At 31.4% G+C, this 14,067-nt stretch overlaps 1 long non-coding RNA gene across 3 annotated transcripts in view; it reads right to left on the reverse strand.

The window, feature by feature from the left end:
• Positions 1–2,847: 2,847 nt before the first annotated feature.
• LOC107457481 (uncharacterized) overlaps positions 2,848–14,067 on the reverse strand; it is a 40,906-nt gene continuing 29,686 nt past the window's right edge. Inside the window, exons 2-4 of one of the 3 annotated variants that reach the window (XR_015430187.1) lie at positions 10,418–10,701; positions 9,755–10,177; positions 2,848–3,071 (exon numbers count right to left, since the gene is read on the reverse strand). This is a non-coding gene — a long non-coding RNA (uncharacterized LOC107457481). Of the gene's footprint in view, positions 3,072–9,754; positions 10,178–10,417; positions 10,702–14,067 lie in introns of those variants that run through there. The other 2 variants (XR_015430190.1, XR_015430188.1) reach the window with 2 other exon arrangements.

A 14,067-nucleotide genomic window follows, 5' to 3' on the forward strand; every position in this document is an offset into this window, starting at 1 on the left:
CTCTGCGGAGGGGATGGCAACCCCGCTTCGGTAGCCCGACGACCTGCGCGCGAAGTCGAGCACTTTACGGTAGCACAGCTTAACGAGGACCAATACCGCACACCCTCGGTCCCTACGCAGACTGATCCAAGTGGTCACCCACCCGCACACTGACTGCAGCCAGTGATGCTTGACTTCGGTGATCTGCTGGGAACCGTGTCTTAACGATCAGTCCACTGCGGGACAAATTTTTGTTTAAACTTGAGCAATAAAAAGAATGGGAATCACTCCAGCTAAAACAATTCGCCGATCCTGCACTGGTAACTTTATTGCAGCAAGTAGCTAAAGAGCTGGGTAGACACGCGTGTACATTCATCTTTATCAACAAAAGGGAATGTCCCCAAATCGGCAGTGCATGCCGCCAGAAAACAAGTAATTGCGAAGTCGCCAACGGCGTCAAAGCATTTACGTACGACCTTTTGATGGTAATCGGCATGAAATCAACGCATGACCTACAGCTGACAGCCGGAAATACAAGCACGTTAAGCAAATTGATAGTCAAAATACAGAGAGGTACAGAGGCCAAAATACCAGCAAAAATCTGAGGGCTGTCTTTTTAAAAAAGGTTATCACCTCTAATGTAGTAGATAAAGTTTTTTTTATTTTTATATTGAATTTTTATCTTAAGATTTTGTCCATATCCAAGAGGTCGTGAGTTCGACCCTTGCCGGCCGAAGACATGTAGTAAATGGTGACTGATGCACGTTAAACCTGTCAGGTCACAAAGTCCTCCATGTTCCTATAACAAATCATACTTCCAGGTACTGAATCCGAGATTGATAATTTTTTGGTTCAAATCAAAATTAAGATCTGTGGATGAATTAATGGGTCCCCCTATAAATGGGCTGTGATGTATGTGTGCGACAGAAGTTTAATTCTTGGCCGTAGATGGCGTAACTGGAAAACAAGAAGTGCACCCCTTGCCTTAATGGCATAAGACAACAACAAAAAATCTAAGATGTTGTTGTTGTCTTAATGGCATACGACATCATAGGATTTTTTTTGTTTTTAACAAAAACCCCTCTGAACACAAATTGCTTCCTTTCTTACATAGTAAAAACTCACATTCTTTAACCTTCAATTAAGAATGAAAACTTAATCAATGCTTACCTGAAGCTACCTTGCTTAATATGTTTTTTCTGTTACTAACTGCTTTCATAGTCAAAATAGTTTAGTAATTTACCAATGAAGCAATAAAAAGATTTTGTTACTTACGCAACTTACAGTTCATGATCTTAAATTTCATAGGTTCTTTCACAGTGTTTGCTTTCAAAGTACATAAATAATCAATAAACTTTGTCATAGAGATACATGTTGAGAATGAGATTGTTTCTGGATCACATTCAAAATTTGTATAGTTGTCTATAGTCACATCAGGAATGAACTTGTAAGACATTTTTAAATGGGCATCCTTTCAGAGAGCACATTTTAAATAGTAAGTAATAAAGTCAGTTAAGTAGTAAAGTAAAACTTAGTAAACAGTAAGGAAGTGCAGTAAAACTTAGCTAAAAAAGTAAAACTGCCCCAAATTCAGTCATAGTAGTTTGGCCATTCTGGCCCTTTACCCATTCATCATGTAATCAAGATACTTGTGGTCTTTGAAATCAAGAAATAAAAAAAAAGTTAATAAGTGGGCATATTATCCAATAAAAATCATCAGGGATGACTCAATATTGTACATGAAAATAAATAAGAATAGGGAAATTAATGAAGGTCTTCATAGGTAGATTTAAAACTTTATCAAATCCCAGCAAAAACAAATCAGCAGGCAAAACAGTGGAAAAGTTCTTGTAGCCAGCAGCTAAAGTGCTAGGCAGGTACACTGATGCAGTCACTTCTAACTGTACTAAAGTGAATGGCTGGCCTTCTGCTGACACAACAGTGCAGGCCAGTGGACGGCCAGCTGTATAGGAGCCAGCAACTGGAAAGTAGTCATCACAAGCCCACCACTTTTTGACGGTGACCAGTACCTGTTCAAAGCTTAACCTATGCTTGAAGGCCAGCAATCCGATTTCACCCACCATTCCGTAATCTGGATACAGAGGTCATTGACCAGTCTATATTTAGATGAGGGGGGATCAGAAATTTTTTTAGATTCCATTTTTATCCTAGGACCTTAATAATAAAAAAATTTATGAACTGAATCTAGAGTTATGAGTACTTGTTTTTACAATTTATTTCAAGCACATGCTCTCAGTCATTTTATTAAGATAGAAATCGTAAGAAATGCTGAATTGAAGCAGCCTTACCTAATTAGCCTCGCTGCCCTACATATTCAAATTTTTTAAGTAGTCAAAATATGTGATTGCTCAATATTAATACTTTGTTACCTCAGCATTAATTTATGATTAATATATTCCTCATTAAAAATGCTATCTTAAGATTATTCTAATATACATAAAAAAAAGTATTTCAAATTCTACCAGGAATGCTATACAACAAACTACACAAGTTTATCAAATGCAAATATAAAATTGATAACCTATAAATAAGACATAAAGTAACTGACATACAAAACAAATCTAAACTCTGCAAATTGTTCTCAGTATACATACGTACAAAAATGAAATTTAAAAGTTTTAATCTACACGACTAATTGATCTAATTTTACAACCTATAAATAAGACATAAAGTAACTGACATACAAAACAAATCTAAACTCTGCAAATTGTTCTCAGTATACATGCGTACAAAAATGAAATTTAAAAATTTTAATCTACATGACTAATTGATCTAATTTTACAACATATATAAAACACAATATATTCAGCTGAAATGTAAATTTTCATTTGAAAAAAGTAGTCAAAATACTTGTTAAGGTACATAATTTTATTCATCAACACAACTAATCATATACACAACTACTATAATTACACAAAATTACAGCAGTAACAAAAATATCTATTTTACAACATTTTTTCTTTTATTCCTTCCTCCATTTCTATCAGCAGCAGTCCTCAGCCAGCTCTTCACAAAAAGTTCAACATCAGCTTGTTTTGCAATTTTCGTTGCTGGGTTCTGCCAGACTGCCACTATAATAAACATTTGATTAGTTCAGTATGAGCAAAATCATAATTCTATTTTTAACAAGACAGTTATAATAAAAGTTTATGCTGAAAGAAAGAAGAATTACTTCACTTTAATACTCTAAACAAATGAGTTATTAAATTATGAGATATATAAATATACTAATAGAGATTTACTAACAAACTTCTTGAAGTGAATTCAATTTTTTTTAAATTAATGGCAGGTAATATGCCTTCACAGGCCTTGAATCAATCCCATACAATCATTGTTCTGAATAATCAGGGTGGTCACTCAAATCAGGTTTCGGATTTTTCCAGGTAAAAATCTTAAAATTTCCAGGTCAGCATGATTTTTTCTTATGAAGTGTATGATACGTACCAGAAAAGTGCCAATATTATAAAGTATATTATTTAAAATGTTATTCTAACAATTTGGCGAAATTTATTTTTTAATGTTTTAGTACAACATAAATTTTTAAAAAATTAAGACATATATATAAAATAATATGCTTAGATAAACGAACTATGTGTTGACGAACTACCTTACCTTAATATTGTCAATATTAAGGTAAGATATCGGGCTATGTGTTGAAACAGAATATTGACTTCGAATTTCCTCATTTTAAAGCTAATAAACACACTATTATATATATATGTTTTTATAGAATAAATTTTTTTCTCTTAATATCTTACTTAAAGCGGTTTTTTCTCAAAGTGTACTAAATGGCAAATACAGAATGGGCACAAAAGCCTTGCTCAAGTATTATTTAATACATTTTCATTAATCAAAATAAAACTATTCAAGGTAATTTTATATCAATAAATTTTTATATATATGGTGGCTTCCAAAAGTGTTCGTAAACTTATGACTTGTATTGAAATAGGGCCACTATTAATTAAAATGAATATTTCAGAATGAGTATTTAATAATAAGATGTATAATCTATTCAAAGTAAAATTGCATGGAATGTTTTAAAAACGAACTAAAAGTTTATTTTTAAGAAATCAATAATAAAAAAGTAACAAAAATTTTACCTCAAACATTTAAATGTTTTGGATTTTAGAATTAAAAATGTCTATTGCTTTAAATTTTTTTATTTAGTTATTTTTCATTTCTTCATTTGCAATTTAATATCAAACTTAATAGCAAAATTATATTTTAATTTTTACTTGCGAACTCTGTAATATTTTCTTGTCATTTGAAAACGGCTTATAGTCGTAATAAAACAATAAACATTTAAAGTTGATTATTTGTCAACATAAGAGTTACATCATTAATGAATATTGCTAAATTAAATTAGATGTCTACAAAATAATATATTTAATTTCTTTATTTCATCGATGAAAATTACTAACTAGAGAACAATAAAATTGAATCTCTCTTTAAAGTTATCTTTTTGGCCAAGTTTTTTGAAGCAATTAAAAAAAAAAACTTTGTGTCCTGCTTCTATCAGGTATGGAACAGATTTTATTACATTTTGTGAACTTTGTTTCTTGTATGAGATACTGTTTTCATCGATTGTAAAGGGGGAAGTTCTTTCTAGGTTAGAATGTCTATCAGGCTTTGCTTGCATATTCTTTTCGTTGAGATTCATTTTGGGCATTGCATTTTAATTTTTTTTATCTTTATTTGCATCCTTATGAAATGTAATCATTTCACGAATGATGACGTTTTAATTTTTTCTTGAGAGTACAATAATTCTTAACATTCTTTTTTCATGTTGCTTATGCTGATTGTTTTAGTAACAGAGAAACCTCTTTTCCACTGATGCATGAAAAAATGCACAGGAATCAGCCAGTGAATTTGTAAAATCTGTAATGTTTTCATAATTTCATCACTGTGTAGGAAAAAATAGAATTTATATGTCGAATTTGGTAATATAAGATGATATATGGGATATTTTTTTCAAATTGTTAACCCCTAACTTCAGCGTTTGAGTTAATTCGGGCGTGCTAAACAGGTCAAACTCTGCAAACTCGAGATAATTCGAACAGCGTAGTACTATATGCTGCCATAATTTGTCACACTAAAATTTAATCGAGAATTGAAAATAACCATGTGAAAGCTAAAAAAAAATCTTTTTACTGATATTTATCATTTACATAGGATTGAAAGCTTCAAAACTTATTTATTCTAGAATAAAATATAGAATAAAATATACCCACACAGACTATAACTACGCTAAGCAACCCATTCAAATCTTCAGGTACTGTCGGTTGGACTGGTTTAAATTAAGAATTGGGCTGACTGACATTACCAAAAACACTAATCCAATTAATATCACCAGTGAGGATGAACTTGACAAATTCATAGAACAAAGCACCATTGATATACAAACAGTCTGCAGTAATAGTGAAAGGAAACATAAACCGAGAACAGGTGTGAAGAACTTTTGGTGGACTACACAGCTTAATATAATGAGGAAAAAAGTAAGGGCAGCAAGAAGACACTATCAAGGTCCGCAGGAAGAGGAAATTAGAAACCACTCAAATATCAAATATAAACAAACATCTGCAACATACAAACGACTAATCCAAATTGAAAAAAGAGAGGCTATCGAAAATTACATAATCAAACTCACAGATAATTTTACATTCGGCAAACCATACAAAATTGCCAGAAACATAGATGACAGAAAGACACCAGGTGTTCTTACTAAGCTGCAAAATGGCGATGTCTCGACAAACTTTAAGAAATCGATAATAAACATATTAAGTTATCACTTTCCATTCACGCCTATTCAAGATATAGAAGTAAAGCAGAAAAACAGCACTACCGAAGAATTTATAGAGGCCGAGATAGAGAGCGACATCAAGACACAGAAGAGAGGGAAAGCCCCAGGATGTGATGGAATAACAGCAGAGGTCATCCATGACTTATTCTATGCTGATAAAAAATGGTTTACTACTCTTATAAATAAATGCTTAACCTTAGGCCACTTCCCAACATCATGGAAGAAAGTTAAAATCTGCCTCATACAAAAGAAAAATAGAGATCCTGCCCATCCCCAAAACCACCGACCAATATCATTACTACCGGTCTGGGGCAAAATACTGGACAAACTGATCACGCAAAGACTAGTATTTTATTTGGAAAGCAACAAACTACTGGACAATCAACAATTTGGATTCAGAAAGGGACGAGGAACAGAAGATGCCCTGAAAGAAGTGGTCAATTATATCAACATAGCTAAACTTGAGGGTAAACATACGGAAAAACGCCAGGGGCATTAAAAACGCCTTCAATAACGCAAATTGTTATATACTCAAAACTGAGCTTAATACTTAATAAACTTGACCCGGGTGACCAGATCTTAAAACTAGATTTTAGCTTTTTAAACAACGATTCATCATCTTTAACTTTAATGATACTGCTCTTGATATGCCGACAAACATGGGGGTACTGCAGGGCTCCTCACTGGGTCCGATACTTTGGCTAATTTTAATCAACACTATTTTTAGCATTCCTATTGAACCACATTTTAAACTGCTGGCGTTCGCTGATCATGTTTTTCTTCTTATGAAGAACTCAATACTATACAAAATCAACAAACTAGGCACCGAAATGGTCGAATTACTGACGACATTGGCCGAAAACCACAAATTTTGAATTCGAACCTGACAAAACAAAAACAATTACTTTTCCAAAAAACAAAAAATTTATTAAAATTTATTTATCAAATGCGTAACACTACAACAGCTTACATAAAGAACGAGTGCAATTTGAAATACTTAGGCATAACCCTAGACCCCAGGTTAAGCTGGATCCCACACCTTGAAGACGTTAAGAAGAAAGTAAATACAATCTACCATAAACTTAGTCATTGCTCAAGAGCAACACGGGGCCTAAAACCAACAATATTGCAAACAATCTACTTACAGGCAGTGGAGAAAATTATAATGCATGACTCAGTAGTCTGGTATAAACCAACAGTAAAAATAAATAATCGTCTGTCATCCATACAACGACTATGCTTAATAAATATCACAAAATGCTGCTGTACTGTAAGCACAGAGGCACTACAAATTCTCGCCCGCACCTTACCAATAGATATTAAGATAAGAAAGGATAACTTTGTAAGGACACTTAAATGGCCTAATACAATAGTAGCAGTACCACCCTGGATCCAGACTTTGATAGCCCAACCATAAAATTGTACGACCCGAATACAATACCATACACAAATCCAGTTGAATTCAGGGCAATAGAATGGGGATTCAGCCCACCGACGGGTCTGGGTTATGAAATATACACCGATGGCAGTAAGAGAGAAATACTCAATAATAACACGGGTAACAAAAAAAAAAAAAAAAAAAAAGAGTGGGGTGTGGATATGTTGTCAAGTTAAATGGTTCGACTGTCTATAAAAATTGTACTAGACTTAACAACGAGTCAAGTATTTACCCAGCCGAGCTGCAGGCCATTAAACTAGCTATCAATTGGCTAAATGAAAACAACATCTATTTGGCAACAATTTAAACGGATTCTCGCTCCTCGTTGAACTCACTCGAAAACCCCGTGCCCTCAAATAAACAAGTTGAAGAGATCTAGCATAATATAGGTAAAGGACACATGTTAAATTGAATTAGGGCACACATGGGGAATGAGGGCAACAAGGAGGCAGATACTTTAGCTAAAATGGGCACGGAGTTCGATCGGGTGGATATGAACTACCACATTACTAGAGCCGAATTAAGAAAACTTCTCAGAGCAACAGCAAAAAACTTTGGTAACAGAAGTGGGATACGTCGAATAATGGTCGACATACTTACAGCTTTTCCCACAAGTAAGTACTAAAAGACTTATAAGTGATTTCTATCTCAATCAGTTTTACACAGGGCACAGAGTGTTTGGTGGTGTACATCAAGCTAGACTATTTAAAAAGACATCAAGCTGCAAATATTGCGGCAAATGCCAAACCATCAAACATTTACTAACGGAATGCAATAAATTTACAACACTCCGTGGCACCGCTTTTAAAAACCAGGGAGACTTGATGTCATGGTGCAGAACAGAGAGACAAAAGCAAACCATGAGAAATATCATTAACTACTGTGTCGAAACATAATATCCCCAAACGACCTCATGGACCCCTTGTTTACCATCCCATAAGTATTTTAACTCATCAGATTAAATATTGGACTTACACCTCTCTGTTGCTTAGACTATTCTATTCCTATTTTTAACCTTTTTAATGATTTTGGGTACTGATGCTTTTATTTTTGGTGCTTTTGCTTTTTTTATTTATTGGATCCTGAATTGCCCTGGATATTTTGATATTAATTGTTGCTTTGTATACCTATTTTTATATTTGATTAATTTTTAAATTGATTTTGTTGTAATTTGGCTATCAATTATACATTTTCTAATTGCTTTTAACCATCAAACCGTCCTCTTTCGAAGAGTTCTTCTTTTCATGCCTTGGACTTCAGCTGTCTTTCTTGTAACGAAATCATCTATACTCTAATGTCATAGTTATTTTTTATTTATTTATTTTTTGTAGCTGTATTTATTGTATTTTATTGCAGTTGTCACATTGTATTTTATTGCATTGTAACAGTCGAGTGCCCATATCCTTGGGCGGGACGACTAACCAAATTATATATTACTGCTTAGCAAGTTAAGAAAAGGAAAGTAAAATACAGTATACTCTGTATAGCTCAAACTGAAAGGGATTCTATAAAAATCTAGTTTTCAAGATAATAAGTTCAGAACTAAACCTAAATAAGTTAAACTAAACCTAAATAAACCAGACCCCTTATACTGTACATAATTTAAGTAATCACAGGCAACTTTACATGCAGTAGTCTCGATTGTAAGAGTTTTGCACAAATCAGAACTAATGATAAAAAAAACAAAAAAACAGTTCCGTAATTAAAAAATATACAACATGTTAAAGAAATGCAGTGTGTTTGTAAAGTGATGGTGATCTTTTGACTGGTAATCGACCGAAAGGGCATGCCTTTACGGACATACTATATAAGATCTGATGTGCAAAACTATCAATATCATGGGTTCACATCTAAAAAATGAACTAAATTTTGATGAAAGTTATGTATCTTTTTTTTTACAACAATGATGCAACAAATTTAAGTTTCACAATTCTTAAAACATATCAGAGATATTAAATACAATCCAAGGTATTATATACAATACACGATTTTGAATTATTTAAAAAAAAAAGGGTTTTTAGTTTAATATGACTAGAACTTATGTGAATTTTTTTTTGTCTTGACAAATAATTCAGAAGTTTTTTTATTCACATTATTTCAGCATAAAAGAGTGATGCAATGAATGGCATTTATCTTTTTATTTTAATACCTTACACAGATAATTCACAAATAAAAAGCAAAGACAAATTACTTGTTAATTTAATTTGTTATTAATAATTATATTTAGTTTATATCTTTCTGGATAAAGAACAACAGGGTTTAGCTAACCTTTAAAAAATTATTTGACATACATGTTTGCAGTAAACAAGTTGTTGATACCCCAAGAATCACACACAATATTCCAAATAAGACTAGTATTTCAAACTCAATCTTTACTCAGCTTTTAATAAACCTTTATTTATGTGAAACAAATTTACCCTTATTCATTTTTAAAAATTAAAAGAGCTGAATCACCTGAACTCTAAGCAAAGAATATTAATGCAAAACACAATTCTTTGAGAAAACAGAAATCTCACCATTTTGGATAACTTCTCATTAGACTCGAGCTCAACCTCCAGCAATTGCATTTCTCCAGCCTCAATAAGTTGGAAGTCCTCTGTCTTTTCAGTGTCTGGACGTTGAACATGCAGCCTCCATAAGCTGGAAGTCCTCTGCCTTTTCAGAGTCTGGACGTTGAACATGCAGCCTCCATAAGCTGGAAGTCCTCTGTCTTTTCAGTGTCTGGACGTTGAACATGCAGCCTCCATAAGCTGGAAGTCCTCTGCCTTTTCAGAGTCTGGACGTTGAACATGCAGCCTCCATAAGCTGGAAGTCCTCTGTCTTTTCATTGTCTGGACGTTGAACATGCAGCGCTTGGGAAAAACAGTCAGTATCTTGGCGCAACATTGCTACCTCCTCCATAAGCTTACGCATATTTGAGATCATTGCACTATAAGAACCTGATAAAATGAAATAGAATTTTAAATAAAGATTCGACTGAACATTATCAGCTACTGATTTACCTTCTTTAGAAATTTTAGATTATACAAAGATTTTAAAGTATAAATGATGTAGGACATTTTTTTGTTGACAATAAATCATAAAACAGGAATATTATTTTTTGGTGGATGGTGTTCTATTAAAAAAAAAACCTAAAATTTAAGTCAAAGTAAAATGTAAGTCAGTAAAATTTAAAATACCTTCATTTTTTAGCACAACTTGTGCACTGAACACTTATTGAAAGCAAACTACACTCGCCTCTTTCATTGTGAGAGGACTTTCATTAGTCCTCTCAGCAGAGAAAGATGGCATATCAGCCTGACGTTAACTATTTTTGGAGCTGGTGGAGTAGAGGAGAGGATGTAGGAGGCTTGGGGACTGGAGGCAGGGATGATTGCGGGACGCAATTCTTCTTCAGAAAACACTTCTATATTGCATCTTACCAGATATTCTTTCAAAACTGCATCAGCAGCCTTATAGGTTTCTATAAAAATTATAAATTTCGTCAATGCTATGAAACTTTAAACGAAAATTCATAAGTTTGCTATTGAATTACAGTAAATGCCTAATAAAAATCAGCCAAATTTTAATATAATTAATTTAAAAATGAAAAGCATTTATTAATTTTCTTATTTTCAATTTTTTTTTTTAAATGTACTGTTTCAATTACTAAAACTTATATAAGATTTTTCAAAATGAAATGAATTTAAAATGGAAATTTGAAAATGATTTTTCTCAAAGTTATACGGATATAAAAAGTAGTTATTGATCACAGATTTGTCAACAAAAAAAAATTTGTTAATTAATATTACTCTTGAACAATTTTCAAACATACATACATAGTAAATAGAAAGTAAATTTGGTTCAAATATTAAATTTAAAAATCTGCATACACTTTTATTTTGTCTATATAGAATCAATATAACTATTTCATTTGGTTATTACAAACTATATTTTGTTTACCCAAATAAAATTTTTAGTCACTCAGAATAATATCGTATTTAATAGCTATCATTATGTATATTACAAGCATTATCATGTTTTTTAAAACTTTTTGAAAATGATTAAGATATTATCGATATGTATCATCGATAGTCTGTGTACACCAGAATCCTTTCCTATACATTGGCGAATTAGGTTTTATTGCTGCTATGAAAATTAAAAAAGCTGAAAATATCTAGGAAAAGAGCTGATTTCAGTATTTGAATATGGTCAAATAGAAAAGACTTGTTTACTCTTTGTTACCATCATATATTCTACTTACTTTATACCTCTGATTAAAAAAAAAATAGCTTAATTTTTGCGGTTGTGCTAAATTATTTGTTATCTAATTTTTGAAAATAATTGGATAATTCACTTGAAAATTAAAAGAGAAATCTTTCTTATTGTGGCAATATTTTGTATTATTGATTCCATTATCTGAGAGAAAAAATTATTTTAATGCAACTACAACTACTACTGCGAATACTAATTTCAGAATATCAAAGAAAAATACTAATTTATAATACACCACTTTAGTTTCATTACGCATTTATTTGAAATAAACCAACACACACAAAAGTATAAAATTCGAAATCCGAAATATATACGTGCTTATCACGAGATACTTTGGAAAATTTTCATATCACGACAAAAATTGCTGCATTCTCGACAGCTTCTGGACAAGCGCCAGCGAGACAATAGAAAGAAAGAAAAAAAAATCACACAAGGTGACGAACTTGAAGGGTATAACTCGTAGCTAACACATTCTTCCAAGCAAACCTCTTCATATATATTTTTTTAAAAATTTGACAAGTTTACATTTCATTTGGCACTTCAATGTTTGTGATTGGCATAACAGATCACAATACAGATATATCTTTATAGTGCTAACATCTGAGAAAGAATTCAATCCATACATTGATATTAAGATCATTAAATTTTATACAAATAATTAAGATCATTAAATATGCAATACATCTATAAACAAAAGCAGAGAATATCAGTGCTTCATGAATTCCAACTAAAATATTAAAGTATTCAGTTAAGATGTACAGAAAAATCATTAATGAACAAAACTTATTTTGTTTATAACTAAATGAAGATACATTCCCACAAAAAAGGAAAATAATATTCTAATATAAGAAATATTTTATAGACTTTTGCAATTTTAAAATAGGGTTGCAATTGCATTCCCTTAATTCAACTTTGAATTCTGAGTTTAAGCAATTTACTTTTGATCGCAAAACATCGGGAATAATTTATTTAAAATATGTGTTTAAACTATACAATTATTATCATTAATATATATTTAACAATATTCGAAAGCTATTTCTGAAGAAGGAGTAATGATATTTTCAGTTTGGAATTTCTTTTATGACAAAATGTATCGATCTTAAAAACAAGCAATAAAAATAATTGAAAAAACATATTTACCCATTAGTGTTTTCCATTTTTTAAAGATAAAATTCAAAATTGAAAAATTTAGAATTCTTTTATTTAACAAAGCTAATTTAAAACGCTCACTGCTCGCAAGATATAAACAAGAAAAGTAAGGATGTCGATCTATTAGAGTTGAGTAATGTTTAACATTCAACGCTTATTCAAAGATTTATTTGCCAATATGATGTTATCAGTTCAACTTTATATTCAATGCAAATATTGACATATATTATATACAATGCTTCATCAAAATTGCCAATAATAAGTTTACACTAGATACACATTATAGCCTTTAAATGGTGTTTGCAGTGTGTTTATATAGGCTTGTTGAATGAGATAGAACCAATGAGAAGTGAGAACATTAGTGTCGACTAACAAGAAGTGAAACACTGTGTCAACTAACAAGAAGTAAAACACTAAGTTTCAGTTTCTGTATTTTTGCGTTTCAATTTCAGTTCAAGATTCAACAATTTGAATTTAGTTTATTACAAGATCATAGATTCAAATTTTGAAATATCAATTTCAGGTACTTCAAACTTTGAAAACAACCAAGTACTAAAAACTACATCTACTACCCAATCAAACATCAAACTACTAAACAAATATCTGAAACCCATATTTAAATCTGAAATTCAATATTTGATATTTTTTCTCTTTTCCCTTCTAGTTCAAGATTCTAGAATTTGTATTAAGTTTCAGTTACAAGAGCAGAGATTCAACTTTGAAAACTCCAAGTACTAGAGACTATTCAAATTTCTAAAACCTGAAATTTAAATGCATTGCATCATGCCATTGTTCATTTCATTGTATCATCTAGATTTTCATTAGTCAGCACTAGTTATATACATTAGTGAAATTCAATTATTTTTATAATTAATTTCAGATTTAGATTGAGTTTCAAGTTCTGGGTTTCAAACATTTGTTTCATTATAATCAGTACTTGAAGTTTTGAATTCTTTAAACTTGGAGGTTTTCAAAAGTTTGGATTTCTGATCTTGTAACAAAAGCTAAATTTAAATTAAAAAATCTTTCTTTTTCTAATAAAAAATTTAATTTTATATTTAAATAGTTTTCAATTTTGAGTTTAAAATATTTGATTCACTACAATGACAAAAATTTGGAGTTGATAAGACTTGGAGTTAGAAACAATCATCATTTTAAACCATCTGCACTGAAACTCAAAACTTGTAAAACTGGGAGGTTGGGAAAAAGCATAATGAGAAAAAATCAGACTGATTAGACAAAATATTTTCAACAATATGACCCTTATGCAATTGTGCAGATCAGAAAGATGAGATTGCATTGGAAGTAGATATTTGAGGATATGATAATATATCAAACTGATTTTCATTTGCTCAGAAGGGAGAAGAGTATTGATGGGTTGAATTTTTAATTGCTGCTTTGTATTTCTATGTAAAATTTTCTATGA

The sequence above is a fragment of the Parasteatoda tepidariorum genome, chromosome 11 (assembly GCF_982258835.1).
Source record: "Parasteatoda tepidariorum strain Cologne lab strain chromosome 11, Ptep-v5.0, whole genome shotgun sequence".
Taxonomy (NCBI): Eukaryota; Metazoa; Arthropoda; class Arachnida; order Araneae; family Theridiidae; genus Parasteatoda; species Parasteatoda tepidariorum.